The sequence below is a fragment of the Pristiophorus japonicus genome, chromosome 4 (assembly GCF_044704955.1).
Source record: "Pristiophorus japonicus isolate sPriJap1 chromosome 4, sPriJap1.hap1, whole genome shotgun sequence".
NCBI classification, from domain to species: Eukaryota; Metazoa; Chordata; class Chondrichthyes; family Pristiophoridae; genus Pristiophorus; species Pristiophorus japonicus.
In genome coordinates, this window is record NC_091980.1 from 228,650,240 (window position 1) to 228,668,082 (window position 17,843).

The following is a 17,843-nucleotide window of genomic DNA, read 5'->3' on the forward strand; positions in this document are numbered from 1 at the left end:
GCCGGTACAGAAATCTAATAAGACTTGGCATTTGACTGTCGATTATAGGAAAGCTAACCAGTGTATTGATCAAAAAGCTCCTTTGGTCGCCGATCCCTCCACCATTTTTAATGCCCTCAAACCGAAACATAAATATTTCTCGGTTATAGATATGGCCAACGGATTTTGGTCGGTGCCTCTGGCACCGGAGGTTCGACATTGGTTTGCTTTCACGGTCCAAGGACAACAGTATACTTGGACCCGGTTACCGCAGGGTTTCCACAACAGCCCTACAGTATTCCACATGGCTTTACAAAGCCATTTGCGAGAATTACCTCCCCTGTCATCCACAGTCATCCACTATGTAGACGATATCCTGCTAGCTTCAAACACGGAAGAACAGCATGAACAAGATTTACGAACTTTGCTGGACCACCTTTGGCTGAAAGGACATAAAGCCAGCATCGACAAAGCACAAATATCCCAAGAAGAGGTTGTATACCTGGGACAAAAGATTTCACAAGGAAAGATAGAACTTACCCAGGATAGAACTGCAGCCATTCGGGCTGCTAAAAAACCCACCACTATTCAGGAACTAAGGATTTTTTGGGGATTGTGTAACTTTAACAGAAATTGGATTGACTCCTTCACACAGCTTGCTCAACCACTGAATAATATCTTAAAGGGGAAACGTGCCTCTAAAGAAGCCGTCACCCTCACTAAGGAACAGCAAGAGGCCTTCCTGAGTTTGAACAAGGCTTTGTGTTCGGCACCGGCTTTGGGAATCCCCGACAGTGTTAAGCCATTTACCCTGTTTGTCCATGAGAAAGAAGTATATATGACAGCTATACTGACACAAGAACATGGGGATCGGCAAAGACCTATTGGCTATTATTCGGCAAAACTGGATGCGGTAGCCTCGGATGGGGAAGTTGCCTAAGGGCCATGGAAGCTACATGTCGAGTGGTAATGATCACTGCGGGTCTAGTCCTCGACCAAAAGCTGATTGTCAAGTGTCCCCACACCGTACACGCTTTGCTGTCTATGAATAGAATGTCTCAGGTGATGGCAGCTAGATGGTTCCACTGGACAGCAGTTTTGGAAGCTCCTAATCTCCATATCATCCGGGCCAGCCCGGTTAATCCCACAACTATGCTCCCGATGTCAGAATCGAGGGAGCAAGAGGGGGGAGAATGTGAAGAGCATGACTGCGTGGAGATTTTAAAAGAAACAGAAGAAGCAGCCTTAGCAGCAGAGGAGCCTCTGCACAACCCAGACCTCATCCTGTTTACAGATGGTTCCTCCTTTGTTGACAATGGTACCAGAAAAGCAGGATGGGCAGTTACAACCTTATATGAGGTAGTGGCAAAAGGATGTTTACCCTCAGGAACGTCAGCACAACAGGCCGAGTTACGGGCCCTGTCAGAAGCATGTCGAATAGCAGAAGGACAGATAACTAATGTCTACACAGATTCGCGTTATGCTTTTGGAGTCGCTCACGACTTTGGTCTGTTATGGCGGAAAAGAGGATTCCTCACTGCTGCTGGTACACCTATCCGAAATGGAAAAGAGGTCCGAGACTTACTAGAGGCCATACAATTACCTCAGGAAGTGTCCATCCTGAAGTGTAAGGCCCATACCAAGGAAAATACCACTGAAGCACAGGGAAATACCCAAGCCGACCAGGCAGCTAAAGATGCCGCCTCACAGGGCGCTCCCCCAGAAGAACCAACACAGATGTGCAGATTGAAAGCACTCAGGACTCTGACACGAGACCTTCAAACAATGCAAGGCGAGTGCTCCCGAGAGGAAAAATGGACATGGATTGAGGTAGGAATTAAGCTATGCGAAGATGGTGTCTGGAGACAAAGAGTTACCGACAAGCCAGTCGCGCCACAAGCGCTTATGCCTTTTTTAGCCCAACAGATCCACTCGTGGAGACACTTGGCCTTACAACAGATGACGGCACGGTTCCAGAAAAGCTGGTGGGGTCGGGGATTTAAAAAACATGCCCAGCTGGTAGCAGACCGCTGTGTGGTCTGCCAGAAAAATAATTCTGGACCCATCACGGTAATGCCCCAACTGAGACCCCCTGCCCCTGTCGGACCATTCCAGCATCTGCAGGTTGATTATATATCTCTTCCTTCATGCCAAGGATACACTAACATTCTTGTCATGGTCGACAGATTCTCTAGATGGGTAGAAGCTGTCCCAACTAAAAGAGCCACAGCCAATCACACTGCAAAGGTCTTGTGTAAGGATTACATTCCCCGATGGGGAGTCCCGAGTAGCATTGACTCAGATCAGGGAACACACTTCACAGATGCTGTCTGCCAAGAAGTCTGTAGGTTACTGAACATTACGTGGGATTTACACTGTCCTTATCATCCACAATCATCAGGACAAGTAGAGCGAATGAATCGAACTCTGAAACAACGGCTTGCCAAATATCACCAAGAAGGAACACCATGGCCCCAGGCACTACCAATAGTGCTATGTAGCATTAGGGCAACCCCGAACAGAACTACAGGTCTAAGCCCATTTGAAATTATAACAGGAAGACCCATTTCGCTGCCAGGAACTATTGATTTACGGAAAGCTGATGTTTACTTAATGAGTGACACTTTGTTATCATACTGTCAGAACTTAACCAATCCTATTAGTTCTGTTTCCCGACAGGTATCGGCAGCTTGGGGTAATCCACCCGAAGGAGGATACAACATAATCCCAGGCGTCTGGGTCAATGTGAAAAAGTTACATAAAGAACCTTTGGGTGCCAAGTGGGAGGGACCTTATCAAGTGTTATTGACCACCCAGGCAGCTGTTCAAGTCCAAGGAAAGAAAGCCTGGATCCACGCTTCACATGTTAAACGAGCACCCGTAACTGAAGCTGAAATCTAATAAGGACAATTATCTTTTGCCAAAATGCATAAATTTACTGTATTACTGACTGTAGGTATTCTCGGCATTTGCCTACTTCTTATTAGCCGACTCTCTGCACCAAAGGGAAATAGTAGGGTAGCAAGGGAATTACATGTAAATACCTTTTTATATATGTCATACATTTATGCCAAACAAGGTAACATTTCTAGTTGTTGGGTGTGTGCGCATATTCCTATTCACTCAAAGGGAGGGATTCTCTTGATGCCAGTTCCCTTGAATATCTCGGAAATGGCTGAGTGGATAATTAATCAAAACAAAACAGGCAATGCCTTTCAGGATACGGAAAACTGGGCACATAAATGGAAGTCAGCAGGTTACAATCTGACTACCTTTGAAGGGGGGTACCAACCGTGGTACAATAATTGCAAACAGCCCCCATTTTTTGTTATCACTAATACAACGGGAATAGGAAGACCGGGGGAATCGGTCTGTCTGATTAAAAACATCAAAGGAGGCCAAAATATGGGGTATAGTAACTGCTCCCGGAATTATAATGTAATCAAGCCATGGAACTGTCCAAACTGGACTGATGTGGGAATTCTTAATGTAACGGGGATTCTGAATAAAATAGATGGAAAAGCCTGGACAGGCCCCGGAGTGTTGCTGACAAAGAAACAGCTAACCTTCATTGCCTATAATGGCACCTATTGGGTGTGCGGCCACAAGGCCTACCCTTGGCTGCCCCAGAATTGGACGGGATCCTGCTATTTAGCTTACATTGTGCCAGATATGTATCATCTAAAGTCACTGTCGGAACATTTACACTGTCCTAAGAGAGCTATCACAGAAAGAGAGAGGTTCTTTGCCATTCTGATCCCCAGGTATGGGACCGCCAGAGTGGCAAGGGAATCCATTAACATGGCATCCGTTGTGGAACGGGTAGCCAATGATACCTCAGAGGCCCTAGTTAAAATCAATGCAGAAATGGTAGCAATCCGCATAGTAGCCCTACAGAATAGACTGGCCCTTGATTACATCCTGGCTGAAAAGGGAGGTACTTGCGCCCTACTGAGTGTTGCACGTATATCCCAGATAGCTCCAAAGAAATTATCCACATAGCGGAGCATATCCAAAAGGAGGTAGAAAAACTTAAGCAACCCCCATCATTCACTTTGTGGAGCGGAGCCACTGAATGGCTAGGTTCAATAGGAACTTCACTGGTGGAAGGTTTAATTCTATTTGTTGTAATTATTTTACTTGTATATTGTTTGTTTATGTTGATTAAATGTTGTTGCAACCAGGCAGCTGTAGCTGCTGTCCCTAAGGTGAGACACCTTGCAGGTCCCAGCAGACCGTCTGTACATGGCACAGGGCTATGTTATGCTTATGGGAAGGTTGTTTACTGCTTGAATTAAGATATTAATTTGGATTAAAGTGGAATAAGGTTAATTAACCTACTAAAACCAGACTTCCATTGTGGCCACGATGGAATTCGGGTTGGTGTAAATTTGTGTGGAAGCTACTAGTCCGGACATGTGGCGAAACGCATCAACAAATTTTAGAAGGAAACTCTATTATCATGTATGAAATTATTTTGTAGAATGTTTAACCAGTGATAGCTGATGTTTTATGATTCAGTTTGTGAAAGAATCAAAGGGGGGATTGATAGAGAATTCAAGCTCTGCAGCCTGGCTGCAGTTTTGAGAAAACACAGACCACATTGCATTAAGTCATCAATCAACTTGACATTTTAGGACCTTTGGTAGTGAGCCAATTAAAGGTTGACAGACTATCAATTGAGCCAATAAGGTCAAAGCAAGCGCGTTCTTTTCTATAAACTGATCAGGTATAAGAACAGCCATTTTGGCCATGTGGTCTCAGAAGGACAAAGGCCTGGCTTAAAGCCAAGAGCTTGTTGCAGCTGCCAGAATAAAAGTTATGTTAAAACTACAACCAGAGTTCGTATTTCATTGAAAATTAAGAGATCTAACACCTCCTATAATTTGTTGCATTCCTCCTCAGTATTGACTAACCCCCGCACCCCACCCCCACAAATTTGGTGCCATCTGCAAATTTAGAAGTTGTGTTTTTGATTCCAAAGTCTAAATCATTAATGTAAATTGGGAACAACAGTGATCCCAGCACTGATCCTTGTGGAACACCACTACCTACCTTCTGCCACTGTGAATAACTACCCTTTACCCCTACTCTCTGCTTTCTAAATCACCACTGCTTGTCAGCTGTGTATCACTGCAGTTTCAGTCAATTTCCTTGTCTTCATGTGTCATAGGTCTATACTAATAGCAGTTGGATTTTTGCGCTGTGTCAGTTTTTGCTAGTTGTTTTGGTAGGAATGTAAGTGCTTATAATCCAAATATTTTCTGTCTGTTTTGAAAGATGACTGTTTCAGAAAAACTAACAATCTTTGTGATGGTCAGAAACAATCTTCACCTTTGATTTTTTTTCTACGTTGGTGTTATTATGGTGATGATACAGCCTATTTTTCTACTTTTACTACTTTTTCTTTATCCTGCAGAATAACCAGCACTTTAGAATTTTCTTAAAGCTGTTTTTTAAAAGCTGTTTCAAATCTAGACATTTTGTCCATCCGTAGAAATAATAATAAAGAAAAAAGAACGTACATTTATATAGCACTTTTCACAACCTCAGGATATCCCAAAGCTCTTTACAGCCAATTAAGTACTTTTGAAGTGTAGTCACTGTTGTAAAGTAGGAAATGTAGCAGCCAATTTGCAATCCCACAAGCAACAATGTGATACTGACCAGATCATCTGCTTTTTAAGTGATGTTGGTTGAGGATAAATATTGACCAGGGAGAATTCCCCTGCTCCTTTTCGAAATCATGCCATGGAATCTTTTACATCCACCTGAGAGGGCAGACAGGGCCCCAGTTTAATATCTCATCTGAAAGACAGTACCTCCAACAGTGCAGCATTCCCTCGGTGTCAGTGTCATCCTAGATTTTGTTTTCAACTCTCTGGCGTAGGTCCTGAATCCATGACCTTCTAACTCAGAGGCAAGAGTGTTACCACTGAACCACGGCTGATACTAGGGCCGCGATTTTTCCTACCAGGTCAGGAACGAGGCGGGCGACTTCGGGTGCGCACTGGAACCCTGCTCCCTTCTTCAACTGCCTCTGTCCAAGTCATTTTACATTGGGACTTGTTAAGCGCGCCCTGCAAGGTTCCCAGCCAATTAAAAGGAAGTGGGTCTGATGATGTCATCTGATGATGCGTGGTCAGCTAGTTTCCTTAAAGGGACCGTGCCCACATACATTTTGACAGTTGTGCTGTCAGTGTTTTGTAGCATTGAGCTGCTCCAAACACTGATAATCACGACACAAAGGTGCACAGCTACATCCAGACTCTCCCATGACTCCCTCCAGATGCTTATGGAGGGAGTCACAGCAGGCAGGGAGGTTCTCTTCCCTTCCAATGGGTGGAAGAGACCTCCCCAGGACACCAATGCAGCGTGGTTGCACATTGCACAGGAGGACACAAATAGAGATGGCATGAGGAGGACCAGGCTGCAGTGGCGCAAACCTTTCAATGATCTCAGTGGATCATGAAACATGACTGCAAAGCCACACTCAACCTCATCCTGCTGTGCCACTCATCACATCCCCATCATTCTGCCTTCTCTTCCCTACTCCTGCACATCCTTACTCACACCAACTTTCCCCCTCTAACTACATTATAACTTTCCCATCTCACCAGCCACCCCTCACACTAACCCTCAACCTTGTCCAATCATACCAACTAACAACACACAAGGGTAGGCACTTGGATGTCATCGCCAATGCTGATGTAAAGTTTCTGCTAATGTGTTGTCAAACATTGAAATCTATATTTTCAACACTTTGCATTCTTGGACAGATCTGTGTGCACCTTTGGAAGTGGATTGGTGAGTTGCAGTGAATGGTGAGACATAATGGTACCTCTGCAATGGTGATGACTGCTTGGGCATTGTAGGGATGCTTTATGTTGTTGGTGTGAGGTGGTACCAACCTGGTGCATCATGTGGCAGCCAGGATGTACAGCATCAAGTGAAGTAAATGTGGCCATGGTGAGGCCATCCCTGGCGTCCCGTGCAGCAATGTGGTCGGGTGCTGATGCCCTGTGTCCTGTGCAGCATCAGGTGATTGTGGAGAAGGTTGGTGTTATTGTTGGTGATGCTGGTGTGCCAAATGATGTTGGTATTAGGCTGATCGTGGTGGGATTCTGAGTAACAAGATGAGATTTTTTCAAGAGCACCGATGCTGATGGCATAGATGGTAGCTGAATTTGAGATGACAGAAGCGATCTGCCAATGGTGAGAGAGTTGCTCCAAGGACGTGACACTGGATAAAGAGTACAGTCCAAACACTTCAAACCTTCATAAAGCTGATGGGTGTATTTCAAATCCTGAAAGCTCCAGCTTCTTTGATTGGAAACTGAACAGCTGTGAAATGGTATCTTTTATACCACTGCTGCAGCTATCAACAAGTCAAACTAATACAGAGTTGTTGAGAACCCGACACACTTATCCGACGTGTACTGAGGGAATGATCAGCCATGATCTTATTGAATGGCGGTGCAGGCTCGAAGGGCCGAATGGCCTACTCCTGCACCTATTTTCTATGTTTCTATGTTTCTATGTGATACCCGAGGGATGTGAACCTCATAAAAAACTTGAAAAAGTCCTTTGGACCTGGTAGATTGTCGCCCCACTGTCAATCACGGTCATTTTGACAGTGGGCCCGCTTCCAAACTCACACTCACAGGGCTGGTAAGATTCTGGCCGAGGAGTGAGTGAGACCCAAACTTTATTAGCTATCTGAATCTACCACTGTAAAAATGTGATAAAATATAGCCGTAGCACTGTACCCTTCTGTTTCACCTCTTTGCTCCACTGTACTGCTCTTGACATAACAGGAGCACTACTGATACTTGTGAAGAACAGCATAGGTTCCTGGAGTTATCAGTGGAAATAACTACATCATTCTTCATGCTTGTCTTTCCAGAATTCCAATAAATAGTTACTTTGACAAACAAGGAAGATTTATAGCAAAGTACAGCATTGTTAACAATACCATTCACCATTACAAATTTGTAGAGGATGAGATGACCGTGTCCAATAAATAGAACATGTCTATATCAGCGATGTTTTAAAAATAAACTGAAAAATGCATACATACAGATAATGTTTGTAATATTTAGGTACAGAATAAACCCATCAAAGGGTGATTTGTTCATTTAGATATGAGTCTTGGTACTTTAATGAAAGTTAGATTTATTCTTTTACAATGTTCGCAGATTTGGAAATTGTTTAAATTTACAATAATGTTAAGCATACAGTCAATATTATGGGTCCACATTTCCTGCACTGTTAACCAAACCTTTATACATTAATACCGATGATTAAAATGTCAATTTAGTCATTTATTTGTGAGCAGATCTGACTGTGATAAACTAACCTGTCATTTTTGGTATTTTCTCACACAACACAAAATATAAGTTACCATTGAAACAGACACTGGGTCTGACCAGGATTAATAAGCTCTGTGATGTCTGATGTACACAGTGTTTACTTTAATTGCCAATGTTTTATCACAGCGGTGAGAGAACAGGTAAATGGGAAAAATACCGGAGCAAAGAATATCCGATGGACTGCTGGGTTATAAACCAACTATTTGGCCTTGGCAGAGTAGCATAGTGTTCAATTTCAGCAGCGATATCTTTACTGATATCTATTGTCTGGTCAGAATCACCTTTACTAATGTCACCTGCATTATCTATTGAAGTGATACAACCAAAGGTATGATTTCCTCCACCATCATCATCTTCGGGCATCAAAGAGTAATTACGGTAGTATTTCAGTCCACTACATCAAATTACATCGAGGAGGTCACCAAACACTAAAGTAGAAACAAGAGCACTTGCATTTATTTAGTGCCATATCATGTATCTCAGAAACATCTCAAAGCATTTCATGTACAATTAATTACTGTTTGTAATGCAGTTACTGATGTTAAATGGGTAAATATGGCAACCATTTCACACACGGTTTCACAAACGGTAGTGACTGGTCCGATTCCTAACACATTCCAGGGCCTACCCTCACCTTTTCGTTCCAAAATTGAACAGGATAGTGGCGGAGAATGAGAGAAATTTCCAGCAGTGAGGTCTACCACTGCCTCACCATCCCAAACTGGATTTCCCTCCCTCCAACCACTGGTCATTCCTTTCCACTTGCTTTTTGCAAAATGGAGACAGGGGTGGGAACTGGGTCGCATGTGGATTTTTCTGATGTCTGCCGCTGGCCAGGGTTGCTGTGTGGAAGGTGAAGGTCGGCCTCGGGAAGTGGCAGTAATGTCCCCAAGGTCTAGGAGTGGAGGGAGTGGACCTTGTAGGGGCCTCCCCCACTTTCTGGATCATTATTTAGCTGCTTACAGCTTCAGTCACGCTCAAGGCTTTCAGTGGTAGCTTTGATGCAGTCTTTGGGGCGCTTCTGTCTCTTTAAATAATGCTCCTGCCTCTTTTGGTGCTTCAACACCATCTGCACTATAGCGTCGCTGAGATTCTCCTCGTTGCACTGGCGGACTCTCTCATTGTGGCGTGAATCACACCAGGAACCCACTGTGTTTAATAAAGGAAACAAGTCAGGGAGGATTTGGAAATCCTGTCCTGCCAGAATTTTGACACAAAGAGGAAATTCCAGCCCTACAAATGCCACGGTTGTGACTATGTTTCAAACCTTGGCTTCTAATGTCCTTAGTAGTCCACAGCCTTCCATAGTGTATGATTAGAACAAGAAATCACAACAACAGTTGGTGCTGCTGTCTGAAACTAATGTGGGTGATACCCCGACTGTTTCTAATCCCACTGTAGAGAGTGCGAAACATCCTTAAATTCATTTATAATCCAGCCCCAAGTCAGTGAAGCTGCAAGCCTGTGTTAGAGGTGCTTTAACCTTCATGGTGAACAGAAGTCCTGCTAAACTAGAATGCAGTACTCCACTTATTCTTCTGTTCGTGTCATCTTATACAACCCAAAATCTAAGTTACAATTGAAACAGACCCTGGGTCTCACCAGGATTAATGAGCTCTGTGATGTCTGATGTAAGAACATAGAACATAAGAATTAAAAGCAGGAGTAGGCCATTCGGTCCCTCAAGCCTGCTCCGCTATTTAAGAAGATCATGGCTGATCTTCTATCTCATTTCTGCTTTCCTGCACTATCCCTATATCCCTTGTGTAAAGTCCGTACACAATACCACAAATCCACACGAGGCACATTCTATGGAAGAGGTCACTCCATGACCGGAACCTTTATTCACAGGACCAAGAAGTGATGACCTGCGTGGGACCTCCCTTTATATATCTGGATGACAAGGTGAGGAATGTCTCCCACAAGTTTACCCCCTGTGGTCAAGGTGTGTATTTCTTGCATATATACAGTATTGCAGTGTTGTTACATAAAGGTCACATACATGACATCACTTCCCCCTCAATATCTTATTGGGATCATAGGTTAAGTCTCTAGGGTGGTCTGCGCTCTCTCGTGGAGCGCCGCAGTTGGGGCCCTGATTGTTGAGCCTTGGTATGGGTGTCTGTCCCTTGTGGTGATTCTGGCCTGCCCGGGCTGACCGCAGGGACTGTGCATGCTGCTGAATGTTCTTGTTGCTCGTTCACTGGTGGTGGTGTGAATACCATCTCAGATCTTCTTCAGGTTCCTCAGTGTCCATGCTGAACCTTTTTTTTACTTGCTCCAGATGCTTGTGGCATATCTTCCCATTGTTAAGTTTAACCACTATGACCCTATTCCCCTCTTTGTCTATTACAGTACTCTCAAGCCATTTGGGCTCCAAAGCGTGATTGAGAACAAATACGGGGTCATCAATTTCTATACATCTCCCCCTTGAGTTTTGGTCATGGTACTCATTTTGGGACTGGCGCTTGCCCTCAACAATGTCGGACAGGACTGGATGAATGAGGGACAGCCGAGTTTTGAGTGTTCGTTTCATGAGTAGTTCCACGGGCGGGACTCCCGTGAGCGAGTGCGGTCGGGACCTATAGGCCAGCAGGAGGCGCGATAGGCGGCATTGAAGGGAGGGTCCTTGAATCCGGAGCATGCCTTGTTTTATGATTTGGACCGTACGATCCGCCTGGCCATTGGAGGCCGGCTTGAATGGTGCTGTCCTGACATGGTTAATGCCATTACCCGACATGAACTCCCAGAATTCGTAGCTTGTGAAACATGGGCCATTATTGCTAACAAGGATGTCCGGCAAGCCGTGGGTCGCAAAGACCGTGCGCAGACTCTCCACGGTGGTGGATGTCGTGCACGAATTCAAAATGATGCACTTGATCCATTTCGAGTATGCATCAATCACAATGAGAAACATTTTTCCCATGAACGGGCCTGCATAGTCTATGTGAATATGTGACCATGGCCTGGTGGGCCAGGGCCACGGGCTGAGCGGGGCCTCCCTGGGGGCATTACCTAGCTGGGCACACATTGTACACCTGCGAACACAGTGTTCCAGGTCTGAATCAATTCCCAGCCACCACATATGTGACCGGGCAATGGCCTTCATCAACACGATGCCTGGGTGCTCGCTATGGAGTTCCCTAATGAATGCCTCCCTGCCCCTCTGGGGCATGACTACCCGGCTGCCCCATAGTAGGTAGTCGGCTTGGATGGAGAGCTCATCCATCCGTCTGTGAAACAGTCTGACCTCCTCAGGGCATGCTCCGTGTGCGGGCACCCAATCCCCAGTCATGACACATTTCTTAATCAAGGATAGGAGGGGATCTCTGTTGGTCCAGATTTTGATCTGGCGGGCTGTGATGGGGGAGCCTGCGCTGTCAAAGGCATCGACAGCCATGACCATCTCAGCGCTTTGCTCCGCTGCCCTCTCAGTGGTGGCCAGTAGAAGCCTGCTGAGCGCGTCAGCGCAGTTTTCGGTGTCAGGCCGGTGCCGGATGGTGTAGTCATACGCAGCGAGCGTGAGAGCCCATCGCTGTATTGGCATTGAAAGCCTTGCTGTCTGATAGCAGGGATGTTAACGGCTTGTGGTCTGTTTCTAATTCGAACCTCCTGCCAAAAAGGTACTGATGCATCTTTTTCACCCCATAGACACATGCGAGTGCTGCCTTCTCAATCATCCCATATCCCTGTTCAGCTTGAGAGAGCGACCTGGAGGCATAAGCCACAGGTTGTAGTTGGCACTCAGCGTTACCCTGCTGCAACACGCACCCAACCCCATAGGGCGATACATCACACGTCAGAACCAATTTCTTACGGGGGTCGTACAGGGTCAACAACTTATTTGAACAAAGTAGGTTCCGCGCCCGATTGAAAGCCCATTCCTGACAGTCCCCCCAAAACCAATCACAACCCTCACGCAGGAGCACGTGTAGCGGCTCCAACAACGTGCTTAAGTTCGGCAGAAAGTTCCCGAAATAGTTCAAGAGTCCCAGAAATGAACGCAACTCCGATGTGTTGCAGGGCCTGGGCGCTCGTCGAATTGCCTCCGTTTTGGATTCGGTAGGCCGAATCCCATCTGCAGCAACCCTCCTGCCCAGGAACTCAACCTCAGGAGCCAAAAACACACCTTTAGACATCTTGAGTTGCAGGCCTACCCGGTCCAGTCGGCGTAGCACCTCATCCAGGTTGTGGAGGTGTTCCTCAGTGTCACGACCGGTGATGAGGATGTCATCCTGAAATATGATTGCTCCGGGAATGGATGTGAGCAGGCTTTCCATGATTCTTTGAAAAATCGCGGCCGCTGATCGAATGCCAAACAGACACCTGTTGTAAACAAACAGTCCCTTGTGCGTGGTGATGGTGGTCAGTAGTTTAGATTCGTCGGCCAGTTCTTGGGTCATGTAGGCTGAAGTGAGGTCCAACTTGGTGAACAGCTTGCCGCCTGCCAGCGTGGCTAAAAGGTCCTCCGCTCTCGGGAGCGGGTATTGGTCTTGTAGTGACCTTGTGGTCACCACAGATCCTGACCGAGCCATACGTTTTTTGGACGGGAACGATGGGGCTCGCCCAGTCACTGAATTCAATGGGTGAGGTGATGCCCTCTCTCAGCAACTGGTCCAACTCGCTTTCAATTTTCTCCCGCATCACATAAGGCACAGCTCTGGCTTTGTGGTGCACTGGTCTGACGTCCGGGGTGATGCGTATCACTACTTTGGTACCTTTGAACGTCCCGACGCTAGGTTGAAATAGTGATTCAAATTGCTGTAGGACCTGTGAGCATGAACTTCGCTCCACAGATGACATGGCGTGCACATCCTTCCATTTCCAGTTCATCTCAGCTAACCAGTTCCTCCCCAACAGTGCGGGACCATTGCCCGGGACAATCCAGAGCGGCAGCCGGTTTACCGATCCATTGTGTGTGACCGCCAACATTGCACTGCCTAGCACTGGAATGATTTCTTTGGTGTACGTCCGTAATTGCGTCTCAATGTGTTCTAGTTTGGGTCTGCTGGCTTTGAGTGGCCACAGCTTTTCGAATTGTTGAACACTCATGAGTGACTGGCTGGCCCTCGTGTCCAGCTCCATGCATACAGGGATGCCATTTAATAGGACTTTCATCATCATGGGTGGCCTTTTGGTATATGAGCTGTGAATGTTTGCCACATGAACCCGCTGAACTTCAGCATCCATTGATTTGCCCCAAGCGTCATCCTGCCTCGCAGACCCCTCATCTGATTCATCTGCCTCGTATATTAGCCTGGTTGCAGGCTTTCTGCACATTCTGGCTAAATGGTCACTGAGGTTACAATTTCTCCAGACGTCTGCCCCCACACCTCCAGCATGAACTGAGATTCCCATTGTTGTGAACAAAAGAGCTGTTACAAGGCATTCCTCGCTGATTGTCCCTTTGACTGCTCTTGAGCACCCTGTTAGTGGGTGTCAATGGCCCCATCCAGGGCTGCATTGTCCACTGGGGGAACGTAAATGTCCGTTCAGCCTGCCATTGTCTCTGTTGGAGACTTACTCTTGGGTCTATTGCTGCCTGGGGTGTGTCGAACTGCCCTTGCCTGCCTGCGGGGCTCTGTGTCGCGTTTATGATATTTACTCCCTGATCCATCGCCATGTTGGAGGCAAAATTGCGCGCATATATTATCTTGGTTTCCTCCTCCCCGCCATAAAAGTCTGAGCCATCAACGCCGCCGCTTACAAGGTCAAGTACTTGGTCTCAATTAGCTTTCTGAAAATCCCAGCATGAGCGATGCCCTCAATAAAAAAATCCCTTTGCATCTCCCCCCTGCAGGCATCTGTGAACTTACAGAGGCTGGCCAAGCGCCGGAGGTCCGCAATGAAATCCGGTATGCTCTGTCCTTCTGATGTCGTTGGGTATAGACTGTGTCGGGCCATGTGTATGCTGCTCGTCGGTTTGAGGTGCTCACCGATTAGTTTGCTGAGCTCTTCAAAGGTTTTGTCCGCCGGCTTCTCGGGTGCTAGCAGGTCTTTCATGAGCGCGTAAGCCTTAGGTCCGCAGCTGGTCAGCAGATGAGCCCTTCGCTTGTCGGCCGCTGCGTCTCCCAGCCAGTCCTTCGTCTCAAAACTCTGCTGGAGCCTCTCAATGAAATCATCCCAGTCCTCACCAACACAGTACCGTTCATCTGTGCTGCCGGTGGCTATTCTCGTGGGTCATTGATTCCCGTTTCTCGTCGCCAATGTAAAGTCCTTACACAATACTACAAATCCACACAAGGCACATTCTATGGACAAGGTCACTCCATGACCTGAACCTTTATTCACAGGACCAAGAAGTGATGACCCTGAGTGGGACCTCCCTTTATATACCTGGATGACCAGGTGAGGAGTGTCTCCCAATAGTTCGCCCCCTGTGGTCAAGGTGTGCATTTCTTATATATATACACAGTATTGCAGTGTTGTTACATAAAGGTTACATACATGACACCTTGATACCCTTAATATTCAAAAATCTATTGTAAGTAGTGGTCCCTTTAAATTGCCAATGTTTTATAACAGCGGTGAGAGAATAGATAAATGGGAAAAAGGCTGCAGCAAAGGTTATCCTCTCGAAAGGACTGCTGGGTTACAAACCAACTATTTGGCCTTGGCAGAGCAGCACAGCTCTTCCCTGGCCGCAACCATCTTTATACCAGCCGATAGGGTAGGTCCTATATGGCGAGAGGATTTTATGGGATCCCACAACCCATACGATGAGGGGGGGTGCAGGGGGGAGACATCCACACCCACCGGACACAAGTATCCAGCTGGATGTCAACCCAAAATTGAAACCCAGAGCTCCGACTCCCGTCACCAGGACTGTCTAGAGTGGGGTTCGAACCCTGCACCTTCTGTCGGGAATGCTAGCACTCCATTAAAGGCTCCCTCCCAGTACTCCACCAAACCTGTAGATTGTTACAGCGCAGATACAGACTATTCAGCCCAATGTCACAGGTCAGGATGAGGGAACATGAATACAATATATGTATTAACAAAAATTACTTTTTTATATAAACATTGAGTTAAATGTTACTTTGTGTATGCAAAGTATTGAAATTTGTTACATTTAAACATATACTTAGAGACACCAGAATCTGTGGTAATCTCATCAACAACAGATCTTCCAGCTTCCTGTGATCGCTTCACAGCTCACAGCTGAGGCTTTTCTATGAGGATTAATTTTAAAGAATACCAGTCAGTAAATTGTGATGATATCTCCTTATTATGTACAGTGGCCTGCGGTGCCTCTTATAACTGCCCAAATCTATTTTTCCCTGTTTCTTTTTATGTCATTGAAGAGCATTCTGACAGTCAGCCACATTCTTTGATCACTTGAGATAAGTTTCAACCATTCAGCAATCTTATCTATTACTTTTCAAGAGACTATACAATTTTGGGGTTTCTCCACTTACCATTAATGGTAAATTACTTTGCACGTGTGCAAAAAGTACCCGTATGGTACATACATAGGCCAAAACATGCATGGGAGAATTCAGGACAAACTTATTTATCTATGTATTTGCTTCATGGGTTCTGTGCTTAAGAATTCATAGCAATACATTGCTATTAAGAACTAGTTGGTTTATTAACAAAGGTTTAACAATCACAATACACATTACACATTACCAGTTTATCCACTCGAACCACAACTGCATTCCTCATCGTAGATGACCTAGACCGAATTGATTGTGGTTTTATTGAGTCTTATGTAATGGCTAAGCCGCTCACAATGCAACAGCTCTACAACTCTTTTGGTTGGTTGTAATCAAGTTAACCAATTAATCAATTGCCCACTGATTAAAGGGGGGGACATTCCAAACATTTTTCAAGTGCCCTTTTTTTTGTGGGTTTTTTTGGGCACTAAAACAGAAATATGTACAAGTGCCCCCTATAAAAGGGGAGGGGGACACGAAAACCTGGCAATAAAAACAAATTACAACAGCTCTACAACTCTTTTGGTTGGACACAAAAATTAAACAATTAAATCAAGTGCCTCCAGATCTGGGGGACACTCCAAACATTTATCAAGACCCTTTTTTCTTTGTGTTTTTTTGCAACAACTCTACAACTCTTTTGGAAAACAAAATTAAACAGTTAAATCAAGTGCCCCCCAATCTGGGGGACACTTCAAACATTTATCAAGGCCCTTTTTTTGTGGGTTTTTGGGTTTTTTTGGGTTTTTTTGGGCACTAAAAGCATACATCTTTTTACAAGTGCCCCCTATAAAAGGGGAGGGGGACACTAAAACCCAACAATAAAAAACAAATTACAACAGCTCTACAAACTCACAGGTGCATACATTACAGTATATAGATAAAATAAACTGTTCCTGATTTTTAACAGGTGACGATGCAGTACTCTGTTTTCTAAAAGGACAGTATAGCCTTTCCATTATAATCTGAATTCTAAAGAGAGCTACTTTACTTCATTATCACTTGCTATCATAGTTTCTGTGATTTATGTTCTGGATAGTTTCTGCTTTAATGTTTAATCCAGTTCTTGAAAATTGTCAAGTTTAACAGGAAAACTCTGTTGAAGATAGAACATTCTATAATTTCTACAAAATTAAAATACTGTGGATGCTGGAAATCTGAAATAGAAACAGAAAATACTGGAAATACTCACCAGGTCAGGCAACATCTGTGGAGAAAGAAACAGAGTTAACCTTTCAGGTCAATGACCTTTCATCAGAACTGGAAACAGTTAGAGATGTACCAGATTTTAAGTAAGTGCAGAGACAGGGAAAAGGGGAGGGGAGGAAAGAACAAAAGAGAAGGTCTGTGATAGGATGGAAGGCAGGAGAGATTAACTGACAAAAGGGATGATAGTACAAATCAAAAGGAAATGGCAATGGAATAAGTAAAGAAACAAAAGATGAGTCTAGAAGAGGCATAAATGGGAATGGCAGAATCATCAATAGCTGCCATCTCAAAAAATAGGGCAGGGGTTATAGTCTAAAATTGTTGAACTCGATGTTGAGTCCAGAAAGCTGTAAAGTTCCTAATCAGAAGATAAGACACTGTTCCTCGAGATTATGTTGAGCTTAGTTGAAACAATGTAAGAGGCTGAGGACCGAGAGGTCAGAGAGAGAGTGGAGCGGAGAATTAAATTGACAGGCAACTGGAAGCTCGGGGTTATGCTTGCGGACTGAACGGAGGTGTTCCGCAAAGCAGTCATCCAATCTGCCCAATATGGTCTTTCCAATGTAGAGGAGACCACATCGTGAGCAGTGAATACAGTATACTAAACTGCAAGAAGTACAAGTAAATCGCTGTTTCACCTGGAAGGAGTGTTTGGGGCCCTGGACAGTGGGAAAGGAGGAGGTAAAAGGGCAGGTGTTGCATCTCCTGTGCTTTGGGAAGGGGAGGAGGTGGTGGGGATGATTAAAGAGTGGACCAGGGTGTTGCGGAGGGAGCAGTCCCTTCAGAATGCTGCCTTCCATCCTACCACAGAACTTCTCTTTTGTTCTTTCCTCCACTCCCAACT